Below are 14817 nucleotides of genomic sequence, written 5' to 3'. Positions count from 1 at the left end.
TCAACCGCATGAATAAACATAAATCAAAGACTTTGAACAAAACAAATATGCTCATCTTATCAATTTTACTGTTAAGTTTAGAAATCGTGATCTTTTTTTCCCATAGCTTTAGTTTAAAAAATAACCTTTATATCACCACACTATATGGGGCTGCCCCACTGTGCGCCGGTTTTTGGGTCTGTGCGTCCATCTGTACATCGAAGTAGGGTCTAAACGGATGGATGAATTTGCTTGAAACTTAGTACATGATTTTTGCGTAATTTCCTAGACCAGTTTCGTTAATTTATTTTTTTAATATCTCCTTTTTAACGCATATTTCCCAAATAACGTTTTCGAGGTAGGTATTGCAATTTTCTCCAAAAAGGCTCTAACGAAAAAAATTTGGTGTCCATAATAGTCTTATTTATTCTAACAAAAATGTTTTTTTAGTTTTTCTCAAAAAATGCGAAGAACGGACGTTTTTTGCAAAAATTGACATATTTTTTAGGTTCGTATATTTCATCAAAGCATATGCCAATTTTATTCAAAATTTATGTACTGGTATTTCCTAAAATTTTGAAGTGTAAAATATAATAAAATATAAAAAAGTTTTTTAAGTTAATTTTATATTTTTTTTTTTTTTTTTATTTTTTTTCCTCGAAACTTTACAAAGTACATAATTATTTAAGATAAAGATACTTTGAACTACAAGAGCTAGAACGTGCGACCGACTCGCGCCTAAAGTGTCTTTTAAGGCTTAAGCCCAATTTTTGTATGTGTTCACTGGGGCGTATTTGTCACATTAACTATGAATTGAAAGCGTTCATTGAAACATTTACCCATTTACCACTTACCTAAGTAATTGGAAAATTTAATTTTATAAGTTAAATTTTTGTTTCATAAATAAAATGATATTGAATATTAGTATATTTATAAGACTCAAAAAGCATCATTAAATCATTTTTAAGATAATTCCATTGCTCCGAAATAAAATCTAGAAATAAAATAAAGTGTAGCTGTAGCTTTCAGCTTTTAACTGAAACACGTTGTTCCGATTTAAGTGGAGCTGAAATGAGTGAGACAGTGTGAAATGATTTCAACACTTTAACTCATTCATTTTTTTTTAACAAATTCAAAAATTAAACACATTTTCTGTTGTTTTTAATTATTAAAAATAAATAATTATACTCTTTCAAAATCCTATTGAAAGATCCAATTCTTCTCCAATTTCACTTTTGAATACTAGTGACAATGGGTACGAGTTTGATTACATTGAATTTTATTTGTGTTTGAATTTACTTTGAAAATTAAAAGAAGACAAAAATGAAAATACAAAAAAAAAAAACAGACTCTTTGCCATAAGATATTTATCCTTGAAGCAAAAATGATTAAAATGTACAACAATATTTACCGAGAAAATCATTACAAACATTCAAACACACACTCACACAAAATCATTTGTGTTTTGTTGTGTTATTTTTTTTTAATTCACTTTGTATTGCGTCAATTGAAATCATTGTATAGAAGATGAAGAAGCAGAAAGGGAAGATATCCCTCTGAGTCCTTGTCAAAGGATGTAAATTGCATTAAAATGTGTTCTTTCCGACACTTTACATTCTATTCTTTTTGAGCGATTACACATAGAACGAGGAAATGGACTTGGGAATGGGGGAATGGCGATGGTAACTTTTGAAAAGGAGGAAAGGACGATGTCATGGGGTGTCTATTTTCTGTGTTTCTTCTCTTATTTCCCCAGAGCGAGGAATGATTATTATCGTCATAGCTGCGAGTATGTTTTGCCTTGCTGCAATATACTAACAGCAGCAGAAGCTGCAGAAGCTGAATCCTTGTACTCGACACATAAAAGAGCTTCCTCCTTGGCACTAAGTTAGCGACAAATATTTGAACATAGAAATTATTTCCCAACTTCTGCGACTAAATTTGTTTCTTTCTTGTTACTCATTCCTGGTCCTTGATGGTTGCTTGCTTGCTTGCTTGCTTGTTAGTTGCTGTGTGCTAAGTCCCATCACAGCAGATTCCACAATTCCAACAACCCTTTTTGTCAAACTTCCTACGTCAGAAAACCGTAGTAGAGTTGTCGTCATTCCCTACACAGACAGAGATAGACAACTGAGACTCTGTGACTACGACTGCTGAGAGAGTGCCCAACAAACAAATCTGTATTATTTGCTTGTTTTTGTGCCGTTTTCGAATGAGAGATACAAAATTAAGAAAATTTTTCGTCTTTGTTGTAAGGACGACTTTTTTACATTTTTTTTTTTTTTTGGGGGGGGGGGGAGGGAAAAAAGGGCTTTTGTTTGTGTCTCCATTCTAGGGAAATAATTCCCCAAATAACGATTTAATTAGTTTGATTATTTGGCTTTGTGTTACATCTTGTATTTTGGTACTTTTGCTTTTGTTTTCTTGTTGTTCTGTTTTTTTTAATATAATGAGGCGACATTGTAGTAGGATATAGGAGCAGGATTTTTCCTTATATATTGTAAAGAGGAAGATATGAAGGATATACAAAAATTTTAAATTTTACTAATTTGATTCTGAAAATATAAAGTTTTTGTTTCATGAAAATGAAAAACTGATGTTATATTGGGGAAGTTTGTTTGAAAAATTTTGTTGTTTTGCTTAAAAAAGATATTGACTCTTTTTGAGGGCAAGTTAAATATTTGAACTGGGTGTTGTGATGTCTCGGACTTTTTGAACGACGGAGAGAGAGTGAGAGATTATTTGAAGTAGTGGACCAGTTAAAGTCAAAGAAAAGTTTTTTTTTTGTTTTTTATTGACAGTAAACTGATTGTATGCAAAGGAAAAATAATAATTTGCCATAAGCAATTTGTTTAGATTTTAAGGAAGACTGATGATGGGGTATTGGTTTATTGATAGAATTCAAAAAGGGGAGTTATTAAGTGGCTCATAAAATTTTTGATTCCTTAAAAAGACATTAATATCATATTGGAAGTATGTACACAGTGAACCTAGATTTGTACAAATTTTCTTAAGGATAGATATCTTTTCAGAACCGTCTGGAAGAATCCTGTTCACAATATGTATTTAAGGAAAAGAATAAGGAAGGACTTTTCTAAAAAAAAAACATTGTAGTAATTTAAAACGAAAACTATTGGTTTCTATATACTTTTTTAAATTTCTTCTTATTCCAATTTAAGTCATTAGAAGGTACTTTGGGCTTCTTTATGTACTACTAAATATTTTAGCTTTAAACTCTACTTGAGCTGAAGAAAGTAATTGAAATAGATCCGTTCGACATTAAAATTCTTGGGTCTGAAAAAGTGTCTATTGAAAAAAATAAAAGATCATTGTTATCCTAATCCGGCTTGTTGAAATGAGAATTTTCAAACGCAATCTGATAAAAATTAATGGTGAGCAATTTAAGATACCTACTGCGATTCAGGGAAGTAACAATCTGGTCAATCATCACAGCAGAAAACCATTCAGATTCAAATCTAAACGAAGATAACAAAAGTTAACAAATCTTCAATAAACGACTCGAAAATATTTTATGGTTAGGTAAAGAAATCAACTTGTTTCACTTAGAAAGTTAAAAAATGCAAGAAGGATTACATATCTTTTACATTCAATCGGTGCAAAAACATTAAAAAATCTTTGCAATTTGACAACCATTGATCCCCAATCAAAAACTATCTCTGATTTGTTCAAATTGGTGAAAAATAAAGGTCAATGGATCACCAAAATTGTAAAAATTCTGCTTTTCAAAGTTTTGCTTTCAAAATTCTACTTTTCAAAATTCTGCTTTTCAAAATTCTGCTTTTCAAAATTCTGCTTTTCATAATTCTGTTTTACAAAATTCTGCCTAAAATTAAAAAAGGGTTTGGCAAATGTTAAAAAGCGCGCACTTTTTTACAGCTAAATTTGCTGCTTATTTGAGATTACTTACTTACAGTACTTTGCCAATTTTTTTGTAATAATCATATTTTTTTAATAAAACCTAGTATACAGTTTTTTTTGATAAAAAAAAAATAAGTGGTGAAGAAAAAAATTTTGTTGTTGAAAAAAATATCTGTGGTAAACAGATGACAGTTGTAAGTTTTTTACCACAAAAACAATGGGCTGCACATTGTTTTGCGAGAAAAAGAATAGTGGTGAATATAATTTTTTTTTTCAATTTTGGTTTACAGCTGTGGTGAGTTAAAAAATATTTTTTTTTTTTTGGAAAAAATCTAAAAAAAATCTCTCCCATAAGAAATGCATTGGTTTTTTTTTTGCTAGAAGAACTGTATACTTAGCTTAAATAAATAAATTTAAAAATATTGAGAAAAGGTTTTAAATGATAAATATTTTCGAAAAATAATAATTGAACATTATTCAAATATGTAGTTAAATAAAAATTGATTTTTAAAACATTAAATAAGAAAAGGAATATACACACCACATCGTATCTATAAAGGCTTGGGCACACCGAAGGGTACATGCGGTAGCTGTACGGGAAATTGTATGAAAAAAATTCCAAACTGGAACATCAAAATTCAGCTGTGGAAATTTTTTCATACAATTACCTGTACCCTTAATGTACCCTTCGGTGTGGTCAAGCCTTAATTAGTTTTCAACGGTATACTCGTATAGATGTGAGTTATAAGAAAGTCAATATTGTAAGCAGTTTGAAAATTATTTGTGATGGTTAAACAGCAAGCAGTTAAGAAAATACTACCCTTAAAAAAACATTAATGAGATGTATTTTGGTATAGTAAACGCATATGCTATGAAAAAAAGCAGAATAAGAAAATTTTTTTTTGTTAAAAAAATGTTGGCAGAATTTTGAAAAGCAGAATTTTGAAAGACAGAATAGAAAAAAAAGCAGAATTTTGGAAAACAGAATTTTCTTGAAAAAAGCAGAATTTTGTAAATTAGAATTTTGATGTCAGAATCTTGAGCCGCTGCCATAAGCAACTTTTAGCAAAATTTTAACAAATTGGTGCATGTTTCTGTCTAAAGGTCGTTTGAACCCGAGTAAAAATGGAGTCCCACCGAATCATTTCCGGTCGGTTTCGAAACAGCTGGACGCACGGTAGCATTTTTCCGTCAGACGGTTTGGCTGTTTTTCGGCGGTTAGAAAAAGATTATTTTTATTTCAATTTCCATTTTTACTTGGTCAATTGATTATAAAAATTTGTCCACGATGTCATTTCGATGTCGTTTCATTGCTTTTCACTCAATGCATGACCACAGCCCTTAAAATGCAAACTGTTGTTCTGTGTGTGACAAATCTATGACTCTTCATCTTAATTAAATTTAAAAACTATGCCAATTCGTTTTCGAAGTCTTTTTGCCACCCAATTAATCCACCCTGCTTAATATACTCCAATAAACACAAAAGAACAATTTTTATTGTTTAATGCAAAAAATTGCTTGATTGGATAACAATTTAATATCTTCATTCAACTACGTTTACTGTGGGTTGTCCGTACATCGTACATAGTCTTCTACGTAAATAGTTTCTGTGTTTTATTGCGTGGAAATAAGTTCAATTTGAATTATTACACCTTATTCGCTAATGCCTGTTATGACTTGTTGTATTTGTGTTAAACATTAATGTTTTCGCTAGATAATCGTGGAGTAATATTTCATTTAATTGCGTGCGGAAATGATTGCATCATGTCTGTTTTTTTCTGATTAATTAAAAAAATCATTACTTAGTTGGACGTGTTTTTTGTTTTATGGACAAGTAATTGATAGAAATAATTTTTTTTTACTGTTATTTTAATTACCTATGTATAAACTATGAATATGTATGAAATGTAATTAAGAAAAATATATTGGTCTATTTAGAAAGTAAAAAGTGGTGTAGAGAGATTGAAGTCACTTACGATGTTTTCAAAATTTCCTCCAAATACACACAATAATTAACTACAAAATCAGTATTAGACTACTGCGAGGGGCTAGCTTTTTATAATAGTGTGATATTTTATTCAAGCCACAAAAATTGCTCTACTTTGCTGGCCTTTTTTTTTCTTATTTTAAAATAGAAAAACCATTTTTCAAAGAATTAAGTTAGTGTTAGTTAAAGTGTAAGAAAACTTTCCCAAGTTAATTCCCTTGTTCTAACATATTACATCCATATAATATTCATTTGTCAAATAACACGCACGCAATTTCCTTTAAAACGCATTCGTGCTTAACACGAACTATAAAATTATCTTAGATTACCTACTTAAGAGCGCATATTCTATGCCAGGAAATGCAGAGACCTATGAGGTAGTTGGATTTTAATTGAGATTAATATGGGAAACAGGTTAACAGGTATACAACAATTTGATAAGTTTAATTCATCCTTTGCAGTGCTTAAGGCTTTTTAAATTACACTGTTAAACAACAAAGCAGGTTATATTAACAAGTTGCTTTAGAGAAAATGATTTTTTAAATTTCAATGAATCATTTTGAAGTTTAGGTATAAAAAGCTAGTTTAAGGCCTTGAATATTGAAAAAACATAAGACATATTCAAAAAAAAAAAGTATGTAAATTGGATCAAACTAATTGTTTTAAGAGTTAAAATAAAGTTTTGGTGTAGTAAAACAACGCATCTTTATTATATTGAATGCCTTTGTTTTCTTTCTATTGTTTCCTTATTTGGTTTAAAAAATCTTATACAAAAATGTTCATGGTTCATTTCCGACGTGCAACCTAATGATTCCTAATACCTACCAAGTCTTGGAAAATTGTCAGAAAAATTTGAAGTTCCTATCTGGGTTCAGGCAGGTCTGCATACTGACACCAATTCTTTTTTTTATTTGTAAAAAGCGATATACAGTGCACAGCTTTGACATAAAATGCAAAAATTCGATTTACGATGTGCGTGGCGTTACGTTATAATACGTTACGTTACATTGCGTTACGTTACAATACGTTACGTAACGTTACGTTACGTATCCCTCTCTTAAGATAAGGGATCTTCATCAAATGACATCATTGGTGCTGTCCACTACTTGGAGGAATAATATTCTTTCAGCGTCAAGACCAAGCTACAATTGTACCGCTCAAGTATTGAATGCGTTTTTTTTATCACAATTTTTCTAACGCTAAAACCATCATCGAACGAATGAAAAAGAATGCTTATTTTCTATTCTATAAAAATATTATTATTCAAGTTTGCTGCTCAGCTCTTTTGTTTGCATCGAACTTATAGTAATTAAATTATTAGAAAATAAAAATTAAAGTTCAAAAGTGACCCACATTGTGTAAGAACAAAATTAGGAATAGTAGCTAGTCTATAAACATACAAACTTTTGTATATGCAATAAAATAGTACCTACTTTTCTTTTGTGGGATTTATTTTTTTCCAACGAAAATAATTTCAAATGAATGGAATTTTGTTTGATTTATTTTAAGTATTGGCCACAGTAAAAACTTTCACAAAACTCAATTTAAAATGTACTACAGCTTAGCTACCAATACATTATTACGTGTACGATTTTATTTTTTTCTAAAATAATGCTAAATGACTAACTAGACTTTTTTGTGAACTTGATCAAATAAAAACACAAAACCTTCTATACTCAATCACCACTCAATGGTTACACACACAGTTTTTTTTTTTCTGTTTGAATTTGCAAATACCACTCTAGAAACCCGAAAAATGTTTCATCTCCCTAAAGGTTTACACCATCAAACCTCGATTGAATAGCCCCAAAAATTACTCTCAATTATCTAGAGAAGTAACCTTTTACCCAGAATATAAATTTCAGCTTTAGTTTGTATGATTTGGAAGTAGACCTTTCACATTTATTCCAAAAAAAAAAAAAAAAAAAAAGGATCCGATTGCCTCTTTAGTTTTTCCTGGAAACTGAAACTAATCAACCGAAACCCTGAAAACATTCAAAGCCTAGACCAGCAAAGGATAACAAAACACAAAAACACACAAAAAAAAATCAACAAAGGAAAAAAAAACACAAAAAAGTATGATACCTAAGTACAAAGGCAATAACTCGCACAACAAAACAAATTTCAAAAAAAACCCGAAATAACTAAAAACTTAAAAAAGACAATAGAACCTCCCCTTTTGCAGAGCAATGCAAAAAAAAAACTAGTATACTCTTATACCAAAAAACCCTTCTTTTGGATGGATTTCGATTAAATAGCAAATTGTATTTATTCCAATGATTGTTCGGTACCGTTTTTTTTTTTTTTGTTTTTTGTTATTTTTTTTTTTATGCCAGGCGCGCTCAATTGAGTTTCGATATTTTGCCTTTTTTTCAGAGCTTTTGTGTACCGTAAGCAATTCTCATGGAAATAGGACACAAGTTTCACATTGATTAGTTCCTAGTTGCTAGTTCCTGGTCCATCGTTTTCTTTTCCAAATAATCGAAATGGAAAATTACAATTAAAATACAAAAACGGTAAAAGCCCGATCGGAGTTGTTGTACAACCAAAAGAGGCGAGGCGAGGTCTGAACTGAACAGCCAACAGTGCAATGGACTGTCGACTAGACTCGACTCAACGACGACTACCACGACGAAGGTGGATAAAGGACATGTGGTATTGGTCTAAAAGGGGGTTAGTTGGTAGGTGTACCAGCAGTATAGTATATAAGCAAAACTGCAAACTGTTTCCAATCATTTCATCCTCGGTGATTAGAATTGTGGGAGGATGGTTTTGCAGAATTCAAGGATGCAGGACGTAAAAATAAACTTGTACAAGCAACAAAAAAAAAAAAGTAGAAAAAATCAACAGAAAAAAAAATCGAACTAAATTGGCATTGGTTCGTTAGGCTTGATGGCTGTATCCAGTATTCTTGGCTGATATTTATTTTTTGTTTCCTTTTGTTGTTGTCAATTAAAAAAGAAAAGAAAAAAAAAACTATTGTTACGTTGTATACCCACAAACCTACAATACATAAACCTCGCTTCTTCTGTTTGTCCTGATTGGCATCCATCTTTAAGAGATATAGATGGAAATTTTTTGTGTCAGTCAATTTCTGAAGGAAGACAGAAAAAGTTGAATGTCAGTTTTGAAATGAGCAAATGAACATGGTTCTTCCATCAGATATAAATATAAATTTTTGGAGAGAGAAAAATAGTACGAAATTTGATGAAGTTGGAAGGATGTCATAAGAAGAGTTGAGAGAAAAAATTGTGTTATTTTTTCCTTTCAGTACTACCTAACTAATGAAAAAGTCTTGATTTAAAAAACAAAATGAGAGCTTTGTTAAATTATTATATAATAAAAAAATAATATGTATAATATAAATGCAAAATAGAAAAAAATATTTGTTTGCTAATTTGCCAAATATCAGTTTAAAAAGATAAAATAAAGATGGGATCACATTAAAACTCTTAATAAAATTGCATCTAACAAAAATTTCATGTTTTTCGTAGCCCAATAATATTGCGAACTCAACATAAATTCGAAAACGTACCTACATTTTTGATAAGGTTGCATTGGGCAAACGGGACCGAAAATCTCAAATCTCAATATTTCAAACAAGATCATTAATAAGTCAAAATTCAGAAAAAGCTGTTCCGATGCACGATTGTATGCCCATGCTTAAACTGAGCAAACAAATATTTTTTTTCTATTATGCATTAAATAAAAAGTTAAATTACTTCTTTATAGCCATTATATAGAGGTTATAACATTTTTTTTTAATGGAAATGTAGTAGAAAAATTATTGTTAAATATGACTGATCAAAAAAACTGATGGAGTCCATGCTTTTGTGGCAGCAATATGAAAAAAAAACTTATCATTATACAGTTAAAATAATTTATTAAATTAATAGGCTTTTTTTGCACTTTGGTACCAATAAATTCCTAGTAACTCTAGATTTGATAAAAACTATTACCATTCTGCAATTTGGGCTAAAATCTAAACGCAAAGTTGTAGAGCGTTGATTTTTTTTTGCTATAGATAGATGAGATTAATTTAAGAATAACTGCATCTAAGAAAAAATTCTAAAAAAAATTGAAACTAAGCTATAACGTTTTGTTTGAACTTTGTACACGTGTTGGGGCTATAACAAAATGATGATTTTGGGTAGGGAACATTTTTTTTGACAATTCTAAAGGTGCCATGTGAAAGATGAGAGAAAAAAAAATTAGATGAATTTTTGAAAAATACCTTGTTTTGGCTGAATAACGCAAGAATAAAGTTTTAAATAAACACGTTTTTTGACCGGTTTTAACCGATTTTCATCGTTTTTTATTTTTATCTTTTTTTGTTTAATAGATACAGGAATAAAGTATATGGAGTAATGATAGACCACGACTATATGTGTGCGAAGTTTCAACCATTTTCGTAAACACAATTTTGAGATAACGATCAAATAAAATTTTAGAATTCAACAGGTTATAACTTTTGACCAAGAGCAGATAGAAATTTTATTAAACTTTTATGAGCATTCTGATACAATTACCTTTCATTTGGTATATTACACATAACGGTAGACTAACTACAAGCTACACAATGTTAAATCAAGAAACTTGCGAAAAACCTCAAAACACCAGTGGAAATCTGTTGCCCCCGAACAGCCACCAGTGTGGGAAGTATCGTAATCTCAGTATGGAAATTCGACATGGTTGACTTTAAAAAATTCTAACTTCTCTTGTAGGCATCTTTGAAATGAGATTGATACGTCATATTAAAGGTGAAATAATAAGCTTTCACATGGTATAAAATTTTTTATAGGTTGTCAAACAAAAAAATTGATTCCATAGCGTGAGAACATAAACTAAATGCTTTTTTTAATGAAATTTGATTGAGTTCAAAAAATTCTAGCTCTCTTTGTAGATGTCTCATAGACCCGATCGATATATATAATTTGAGCTAAGACAATAAGCTTTCAGGTGTCAGGTTATTTTTGCTTTTTTTGATGAAAATGATTGTTTTCAATAAATTGTTTTTATACTTTTTGCGAAAAACTTGGCTTTTAAATTGCATAATTTTTTGTGTAAGCTTTTAAAATAAAAAAATTAATATAATGAGAAAATAAAAAAGGTATTTTTTTTTTTAGCTTTTTCTTGTAAATTATGATTGTTTGAAATAAGTAAACGCTTCAATTGACTCATTTTAAAACAAAACCACACAACATGTTTTCTGACGACGTTATCACGTAAAATCATTGTCCATAAACCGGCTGATTGAATGCCTTATTGGAACAAACAATCATATAAGTATTGCAATTATTAATATTATTTAAAATTAAAAGCTTAATCCAATTCAAATTCAATTGCAAGAAAAAAAAAAAAAAACAAGAAAAAATTCTATATAAAACAACTTGAGGGTTTAATACATATTCTTCTTCGTTAAATTTAGGTTTATAATGACTTGAATACTCAAGAAAAAACTTTTTTTTGAACAACTTCAATGCTTACAAACATTTACCTAACTAATAAAATTAGCTTCCTCTGCAAGCAAATACTATTCCACAGCATTTAATTCGTGCTATTCCTTTTGAACTACTTTTTCAAGTACAACTTTTCCAGTCCCTAAGGTCTTCAAAAAATCAAAAAGAAGAAAAACTCTTCTTTACTTTCTTGACGTCCTATAGTAAACTATAGTAGGAAACCTACCTATCGTATATCTGATTCAAAAACTTCGTCATCATCAATGTATAGGTACTATATGTAGATTGTAGACCATCATCGTCAATTTTTCGAAAAGTTTTTGCCTTGACAGGTATAATAGAATAGAAATAACCAAGGTACCTAAATATTTTTTTATAATTTTCCTTTAACTTGAAGTTTTATACCCGCAGCGAAGCACTTTAACATGGCACTTCATTACTTGAGCAATATTGTCTTTGCATTTAATAAATCACCTTATAGCTATTACCTACTTGTTCCCCTCTCACCTGGGTTACCTTTTCCTCTCCCTGAAACACACACAAAAACCATAATGAAAATGAGACGAAAACGATGTCGACGACGACGATGACTGACTATAAACTCCCCAGGACGAACCACCAGACATCCTCGACATAGTTCGCTTGAGTGCAGATTCTTTTTGTCACACAAAATTTAATAACAACTCTCAAGTGGGTAGCCAAAAGTAAGGATAAAAAATTCCCAGATATATAAAAAAAAAAAAAAAAAAACACAAAAACCTTTCATCATCGCCATCATTGTCAAACCGAAGGACATTAAACTAAAACACAGTAAAAAAAAGTTAAACAGCAGGAAAAAATGAGTGAAAAAAATCAGGAAAAGAAACCTTGATACACCTGGAAGCAGCAGCAGCAGAAACAACAAAATAAGAATCCTTACTCCATCTCTCTGAAACTTAAATGAAGCATCCTTGAGTGGTGTGCCACACACAAGAAGTACTTTAACAATGTCGAGGACGACGAAGTGAACGACTACGTCAAGCTACCGCAGGATACACCCAGCAAAACAAACTGCAACATCAGCATCAGAACAGTAAAAGCAAGTTAAAGCAGCAGCAGCAGCAGGACCGACCATAGCCCAGCAGCTAGACAACACTCAACAAAAAGCTTTTCACGATGTCATCCCGATCCCACCCAAGTCATAACCAGGACCAGAACCTTGCCATTTTTGTATAGAAAACTCGCCATTTCTGTTGATGATAATATAGAGACAGTGATGGCAGTGTGTACTTTCAGCTTTGGACATGGTGTTCAGATGGTTTTTGAATTTTAGTGTCCGTCCTTGTGGTTATTTGTTATACCTACATTTTTTCATCCCTTTCTTTTCTTTCTAACTCTCATCTCTTGAGTGTCCTTTATCAATTTTTTTTTTTGTAAACAAGGAAAAAAATTACGAGAAAAATAATCACAAGGTGAAGTTTTTCATTAGAAAAGTTTTGACTGCAACATTCAACCTAGCCACGTTGTAGTGCTCTCCCAAAGAAACCGTTAAGATGTAAAGTATCTATTTTCCCTCTGAAAAAAAAAAGGATAGTAAGTTATTTTCGACTTTTTTTTTTGTTGCAGTTTAAGTAACATTTTGTTTTTAAGTTTGGGCGTGAGAATATAAATTTTTTCGTCAAAGTTTAAATTGTTAGTTGTTTGTCAATGATCGCGTTGGTGCATTGCGTGTTGAAAAAGGGTTGCCAGATTGTGTTTAATTTTTTTAATTTCAAAAGACTGAAATGAAAAAGAAATTATGTTTTGTTTTCAAAACAAGTACAACATAGAAAACGGATGGAATTCAAAGCGGCCCAATGTATCAAAATAGCTTTTTTAACAATGAAAGATGTTAGTTTCATACTTTTATCACAACTTGCAATTCTTACTCCAATGACCTCAATTTTAAACTTTAACGTTCAAATAAATTAAACGATTTAAGTTTCACTAAAAAAAAAAGATTACACATACACCACGGTGTACCATGCTTCTTTTTAAATTAGGAATCAAATGAAAGGATATGCAATACATTTGTTATACAAAATGATTATTATTCCTTTTTATTTTTTACTTGTCATTGTGGGTAGGTAATTTAAACAGGATGGTTCACAAACAATGTGCCAAAAAGTGATTTGTTATGAATTTTTTTTTTTTTTCAAAGTTTTCAAAAATCATTATTAACGGCACTAAACATGGAACCGCTGTTTTTATCTCTGAATTGCCCTCAAACGACTAATTTTATTTAAAAAAAGAAATTTTTAACTCAAAGCAAAAAACAATTTTTGAATTTTCATTTTGTGGAATATCAAATTTTGAATTCTATTTATTTCTAAAAAATTATTTTTTTAATGGAATGAATCAAATTGCATCCATTTTTTGAAGCTCAAATTTAGTGTTAAAGTTACGGGTAACAATATGTTAAATTTAATAAGAAATCTAGATTTTTAGTCTTCCTAACGCAGTATCGCAGTGCCTATGCCATTTGCTTTCTTGTATAACAAAGAATTTTTTAAACTTTTTTTCAAATTGCTAGGGACAAATTTGGTATGAAGTTTTGAAAAAAAAAACAAAAATTTTATGAAAATTCATGGATTCGTTTTGAAAACTTGACTTTTAAAAAAAACAAAATTGAACTTTTCCCAAAAAAAAATAAAAATTAAAAAATAAATTTCAATTTCACCTCTAGGAAATCACCTAATCACCTACGTGGAAGACCGGAGATCTGGAAGTTCTGATATTTGGCAGAGTTGTTAATGATTTTGGAGCAACAAGTCAAAAACGCATTCTTTGGGCAACGGTTTTTGAAGTCAAATTACATCACCTTTAAAATTTTTTTTTGCAAAACTAATTATGCAATCTCAAAAATCTATATATTTTATCGTTATAAATTGACACCAAAAAAACTTTTGTACAAAATTGTGTTAATTCTGTGAATATCTTTGATTTTTTTATAAAACTGCGAAAATCTAAAAAGTATCAATTGACTTAAAATTTGTCGCAATATCTACTTAACCTTCAACTGGATGATCTCCAAAATTGATAATTAAATCCAAAAGCTAACAATAAGAAGTGGGTGTCAAGGATACTTTCTAAATTAATGAAATCCATTTAAAATAACTCTCTTTTATTTCATTAGCTTGTCCCTGTCAAATAAAATGCGCATTTCTCTTCTTTTATCCAACAAAAAAGCAAAAAAAAAAAAAAAAAACACTGAGAACGCCAAACATAGCCAAGGACACGGCGAAATAAATTGTAATCTTTGAACTAAGAACTCTCAAAGACTAAGATGGATGGATGGTTAAGAGTTTTTTTTTTTTTTCTTTCATTCTTCTTTTTTCTTCTTCTATTTTTATTCAACTATTTTGAATTTCCTTTTTGAAAATAACTACTTTTCTCCCAAATGCATTTCATGACAAATTCATTTCGCCTTTGTCCTTTGCATACCTACTTACTTTTTTCCTCTATAATATCCTAGAGAGTCACAGAGTTTCTTTT

At 30.2% G+C, this 14817-nt stretch overlaps 1 long non-coding RNA gene across 1 annotated transcript; it reads left to right on the top strand.

Annotated features, from left to right (window-relative positions):
• The first annotated feature begins 14028 nt into the window (after nt 1-14028).
• On the top strand, nt 14029-14546 carry LOC129907494 (uncharacterized). Its single transcript, XR_008771045.1, has 2 exons — nt 14029-14391; nt 14459-14546. It is a non-coding gene; the product is annotated as an uncharacterized LOC129907494 (long non-coding RNA).
• Nucleotides 14547-14817: the final 271 nt, after the last annotated feature.

The sequence above is a fragment of the Episyrphus balteatus genome, chromosome 1 (assembly GCF_945859705.1).
Source record: "Episyrphus balteatus chromosome 1, idEpiBalt1.1, whole genome shotgun sequence".
In the NCBI taxonomy this organism is placed as follows: domain Eukaryota; kingdom Metazoa; phylum Arthropoda; class Insecta; order Diptera; family Syrphidae; genus Episyrphus; species Episyrphus balteatus.
The sequence above is the reverse complement of the archived record's forward strand: the minus strand, read 5'-3'. Positions and strand labels throughout refer to the sequence as shown.